At 41.2% G+C, this 6,451-nt stretch overlaps 1 non-coding gene across 1 annotated transcript; it reads left to right on the forward strand.

Moving 5' to 3' along the window:
• The first annotated feature begins 1,603 nt into the window (after positions 1-1,603).
• TRNAF-GAA (transfer RNA phenylalanine (anticodon GAA)) lies at positions 1,604-1,676 on the forward strand. Its single transcript has one exon. It is a non-coding gene; the product is annotated as a tRNA-Phe (tRNA).
• Positions 1,677-6,451: the final 4,775 nt, after the last annotated feature.

Consider the following 6,451-nt stretch of genomic DNA (forward strand, 5'->3'; position numbering starts at 1 on the left):
TCCCTGGAGGGAGCTTTTTTTCCCCCTGTCCTTAGTAATAAAAGGTGAGACAACCAAATAATATTCTAGTTTATAAAGGTAAGATAAATTTGAGGTAATGGTAGAATGTACAAATGGATATTTTCAGCAAACACCTTTTTTTTTTTTAGGACTTTTAAGGATATAAATGGAAGGAGGACCAGAAGCAAAAGAAAGAAGGAAAAAAAATATCAAGTATTGGCAGAATTGTGGGAAGGCAGGCATATTAGTGCACTGTACAGACTTTGGAAAGTTATTTGGAAAGATGAAGTAGACTCAACTTTGACCCAATGACACCTCTGCTAGGCTTATACCTGAAATGGATTGAAGAAGAAGGAAAAGGATTCATATGTCCAAAAAAAATTATTTTTAGCAGTTCTGATCTGGATGGTAAGGTGGTGCCTATCAATTGGGGGATGACTGAAGAAATTATGATATAGCTATATAATGGAATACTATTGCAGTGTAAGAAATGACCAAAAGGATGATTTCAGAGAAACCTGGGAAGATCTGTTTGAGTAAAACGACCTGTTCTAGGAGAACAATTCATACTATAACAACAGTGTAAAAATAAACAGATTTGAAAGACTGAGTAACTCCAATCTAATCAATGCAATCACCTACCATGATACTAGTGTACTGAGGATGAAGTATCTCCGATAGAAAGGAGAGTGACTAAATAGGCAGAATATGACACATTTTTGGACATAGACAATGTAAAAATTTGTTTCCTTGACTATGAATATTTGTTACAAGAGTTTTGGGGTTTTTTTTGGGGGGGGGATGAGTCTGGAGAGAAAAGGTGGGAAAGAAAATAAATCTTTGTTAATTGAAGAAAGTAAAATTTAATAAAAAATCAAATGGAAAATATTTGTAAAAATCATTATAGAAAACCGTTTTCTGAATCAGGGACCACAGAATCATCACACTTGGATCCTAATTTCAAATTAGGGTCTCAAATTGCTAATAGAGTATGTAGAAGTCAGGCGTAATTTCTTAAGGGACAGAGGTTCTTCAGATCCATTATTAATACACCCACAGATGTCACAGGATATATGCTTAACCGAGAGAGACGGCTAGCTCTGTGTACCAGACGTGGGGAAACCATACGTGCATTGTGCGAGTTTGTTCTAGTCCTATAATCATTCGTTGATTCAGTCTGATACAACTTTAGGAGTTCCCTAGAGTAAATGAGTCTGAGATCCGCTACGATAACGTTCCACAATGACTTCTGTCTGTGGCCTCACCAAAGTGATGAATTTACAGATCCTTTGGTCTTCTTGATAGACAATTTTTCAAAGAAATCACACGTTTTCTTAAAACAACCTCCTGGGCCTCAGTACTAGATTAAAATATTTCTGCTTCATCCCCATTTAGAGAAAGAAAGACCAGTGAGGGACCCACAGTCCTTGGTATAACTTTAAACATTCAGGTTCTGTGTCATTTTCCTTCCTGTTCCTAAAATGTTTCCTTAAGTTTAGAACGAGTAAAATCGACTTTTTTTTGGAACCAGAAACAAGGAGAAATAGTTTTAGGAATGAAAACTTTAAAAAGTAAAACAAAACAAAATTTCAGAACTTCTGAAGCTGAAATAGCTTAGTTGGGAGAGCGTTGGACTGAAGATTTAAAGATCCTTGGTTCGATCTCGGGTTTCTGCATGGTTTAGAATTTGAATCGAGGGTAGCTTTATACATTTGCACACCGCTCTTCATTGCGTTTGTTGAGGTCACTTCCACCACGCAAAAGTCTAGGTCATTAGACGTGTGCAGTATGGAAAGACAAGAAAGTCGGAGGGGCAAAGTACTTTCGGAAAGCTGCTTCATATCCTATCCTGAGATTCCATAGCGTTTATATGGGAGAGATCTACCTTACTATCACCCTTAAGGAAGATGGAAAACCTGAATCTTTAGGAAATATGGAATTTGCAGAAGTTGAAGGGTCGCGTGGAGGAGAGGGGAAAATTTATATGCACCGAGATAATTTAAACTAGGCGGGAATGGAAAGCAAAACATTCTGGGATCACTGGGGATAATTGTCCTCTCAGTCATGCTTGACGCAGGCTACAAGGGCATGTTCCCTTCCACCTCATCTTCTCCCTCATTCCTCTCTTAGATTATCTCTTGATCCAAAACCCGAACTCCACCTTCCCTGACCTTACGTAGTCACTCCCCCCTATGTGGTATACAGAATTTGGGGTCTATTACCCCTCGTGACTCCGCTCCTATTTCCCAAATAGAGACTCTCCAGAACTGTTGGGTTTTTTTGTTTTTTGTTTTGTTTTTTTCCCAGTCCAGCATATTCAAACACTACTTCACCTTAGTTCGGTAAATTCGAGCAGATGGGAATGCCGAGATGCTCATTCAGTAGAAGACCACTCCCACTCTTGCCCACGATGTACCTTCTCCCCCAGTAATCCTTTGACATATTATGGGGACTATTTTCTTCCCTCATATAACTATAGAAAAGTTATATTCCCCACCCTCCCCCGTCTGTGTGTGTGTGTGTGTGTGTGTGTGTGTGTTTCTCTACTCCTTACCTTTCTCTTTCTCTATCCTAAAGTTCTTCATTGTCCATGAAGGAAATTAGATATGATGGGAACCACTTCAAGGCACTGTAAGATTCTTCACCTTCCGTTCCACCTATAACTTGGACTGACCACTTCTCCTATAGCAAATCAATCTATTAATAAACTGAAATTTAGTCTCCCTGAGCATTTGGCGGTTCCCTGAAATATAGTACAATGACTGCTCACTGGATGGGAGATATGATTCCTGATTCACTGACTGACTTTTAAGAGAGAAGCAGAAGAGAGAGGGCAAGTTGGAGAAAGCTATGGATTTTGAATGGCATATGGTAGATACTCCACCACAACCAAAGATGTGGGTGAAAGCTACTTCCCAAACCTGCTACTTAATTCAACTCTTGCACACCTAGAGACTGTTAAGGGTGGCCACTTCTCTCCCTATTAAACTGAGCTTTCATCTTGTTCAGGAGTCACAGGAGTTCTAACTCAAGGGTCCTGAATCTGTCTGTTAACTTGTTCAGAGAGATAAATAGATAGGCAGATGGGTAAATAGATCGTTATATAGATAGACACGTCTTAGACAGCTCTATATATTTTGATAAATATAATCCAAGATTAAATAGCTGCCTTTGAAATCTGGTATGGTTTTACCAATTAGTATTGCACTTGTCTGTTTTGATGAATATGTTTCCTTGCTTTCCTGTACCATCTCTTGGGTAATAAGAAATGGTGGACTTTTCTTGATTAATGGATGTTGGGGGAGGGGAGGAGAATGTTGTAAAAAGGAGACTCTCTCTCTCTCTCTCTCTCTCTCTCTCACACACACACACACACACACACACACACACACACACACTTTGCAAGCCAAGATGCATCTTGTAAATACCAAAGATCTTTCTTTTGACTTTTTATATTTTTGCTTTCCTGTTTTAGGTGAGTAAGATTGAAGAAGGTTAAATTTACTTTGTAAGCTTTGAAAGGTAGGGACATTAAGCTGCCAGAAATCGGGGAGCTAGAATTCACATAAGGATTTCCAGGACGACAGATGGCATGAATGGATTAATAGATTACTAAGTGACCTGACTGACTCTCCCCAACTGTAGCAGAGATGTGGAACCATTCATTATTCAACCAATCATGCTGCATTAGAAAGTTAATATATAATTCAACTGGGAAGATAGGGTAGAAAATAATTGGTCACAAATCACCTTTGTGGTGATGATTGTTCAGTCATTTTCAGTCATGTCAAACTCTTCATAAGCCAATTTAGGATTTTCTTGGCAAAGATACTGGAGTGGTTTGCCTTTTCCTTAGACCTCTCATTTTACAGATGAGGAAACTAAGGTAAATGCATGTAGTGACTTGCCCAGGGTCACAGACCTAGTAAGCATCTGAGGTCAAATTTGAGCTCAGATCACCTACCCCATTGCAAGTACATATTATGATCCTTCAATGCAGATGTTATTTCATTTTTGTCTTTCCATACTCAGAATCTAGCAAAACTCATGGAACATAATAGATGCTTAGTAAATTCTTGCTGATTGATTGGGGGTGGGGAGTTTGGGATTCAGTGCTATTGCAGGACCTAATATTTTGGGCAGAAAAGGGAGATTTCTAGGCTATCTTTGAAGTCTTGGGGATTGCCTTCAATGTAACCTTAAGTTCAAGAGTCGGTAGAGTTGACTTTCAAGGGAAGGGAAATTCGTTAGCCTCTTAGAAAGAAAAGAAAATTGTCCATCTGCCATCATCCTCACCCATCTAGAAGATCGATCAATAAAGGATTAAAGCTGTGACCTAAAATAGCAGAAGATTTGCACATTGCTCTCCCATATTATGATGGGTCATTGGAGAATGTAGCTCTGATTGGAAGGGATGGCCTATGCTGAAGTTCCAAAGTTCATTTCCCTTCCTGGCTTTAGAGACTGGGGACTCAAACCGTAAGATATTACTCAATCTTGCTAAAATCATGCAGGACCTTGAGGAGAGAAGTATTTCACTAGAAAGACAAGCATCCCCAAGTTGAGATGAATTCTGAGAGGAATTCAGTTGAAGGGTCTTTAAGACTCTGGTGGAAAAGTAAGATGCACTAACACAAAATTGTTTTAAATGCACACAAACTTCTGTGAGTCCCTTCTGTCTTTTCTACGTTGTTTATGCAATTCGTCATCTTCTTTGCACCCTCCTCAATTTTTAAGGGGTAAAATGAAGGTTGTCCTGTGCCCAACGTATATTTACTACTTTGAATGCTTTATTGAGAGGTGCAGTACCAGTTACCCACATTTATGGAAACCTAGACGTGAACTGCACATAAACTACATTCAGCGATTTCCCAGAGCAAACTCTGGTTGAGGACATAAAGAATGAAAGGAATTGTGACCTTTCGGGTAGACAAAGAGAATGGTCCTGGTCCGAGTATCGTATTGGAACTCTCATATTTTGGGATGTGGCTACAAAATATCATTCCAGAAACAGGACCTCAGCCCAAACGGTAACCCAAACCTGATTGCGGTTCTTGTTGTTTAAGGGGCAATCTTAAACTATAGGAGGAAGAGAAGACTTGTCCCCAGGAAAGTATTGGAAAAAACACACGGGGGTTTGAGGAACAAGGACAATCGCCCGTTACCTGAATTTAGAACCCCACCGGTAAGATGTCGTGGTATTTTGTGGAATTGAAGGAAACTGAGAATTCAAAGGCATGAGACTTGCTTTTATTTCCACCGTACTTTTTCACTGTTTCAGACTTTGGAAGTGAGAGTGAATGATCATGCCACCTACCCTTTGGAGGGCCTTGCTATGGTCGTCGGTAAAACACCTCATCACTCCGCCAGAGAGCACTAAATAACCCAGGGTCCCTCTATACTCGAAGCTGCCTTTCCCGCTAATTTTATTCCTCTTCCCTGACTAGAAGGAGGTGGGAGGAGACGAGGTTGAGGAATTTATAGGCACCGAACTCTGTCTGCTCAACGAAACTTGCCTCTAAATCAATCTCGCCCTAGAGGTAAAACTATAAAACTTGAAACTTGGAAGGAGATTGGGGACTGATATAGGCTCCTACCATCACTGCAGATAATCTCACACGTCCTTTAGTCCCTGGAGACGAAGGAAAAAAAAAAAAAAACCTCCGTTTCACCTAGTTTTTATTCTCTCTTTAAGGGCATTCTACGATGCCATCTCCTTTGGAAAACCTTTAGGGATCCTGCGAGTGGCTAGCTCTGCTTCCCTCCTCAAATCATATTGGATTGACCTCCACTCCTCCCACGACACTCTTCCTAGAGCTCTCGGTTACACCTCTCTCCTGACACCTAGCACGTAATTGGTGCCTGGTAAAATGCAGGTTGAATTGAATGGTTGGATCCCACTTCAATTCTCATCCTGGTGCCAGCTCCTTCTGGCCTTTAAACACTTTCCTGAACCCTGACTGGTGTCATCTGCCCCAGTCCAGCTTACGAACTTTGGGGGCTGATGAAGATTCTCTCAACCCTGGCCAGTCACCCTGGAAGCTTCCCCTACGCTCTTTCGAAGCCCGAGACCCCAACGGATTGCACCAAACAGGCAGGCAGGAGGAGAATGCCACACCTCTGCCTGTGAGAATTCTGCTCAGTCGGGCTGATTTCCTCCAGCGCTTCTCTCCCAGCTCTTCCGAGAGTTCCGAATTCCAAACTGCCCTAGGTCGTCCTAGCAAGACTTCTGGGCCCAGTGAATGTTCACTCTGCTCCTGGAGACCCCAGTATCTTACGAGTGTATAACGAGACGCAAGCCACTCCCAAGCTGCATTCACGGTGAGTTTCCAGACTGAATAGCGTACATTGTTGGGTTTTTGTCCTTCTGCGACCGACCCACCGACCTCAAGTACTCTCCTGATTTTTTTTAAATGCTTAGGTCCCTTCCAAGAGTCGCTGAAAGGCCAGG

Source organism: Petaurus breviceps, unplaced genomic scaffold, assembly GCF_028583685.1.
Source record: "Petaurus breviceps papuanus isolate PSGF00001 unplaced genomic scaffold, PetGlider_PUasm1.0 180, whole genome shotgun sequence".
Taxonomy (NCBI): domain Eukaryota; kingdom Metazoa; phylum Chordata; class Mammalia; order Diprotodontia; family Petauridae; genus Petaurus; species Petaurus breviceps.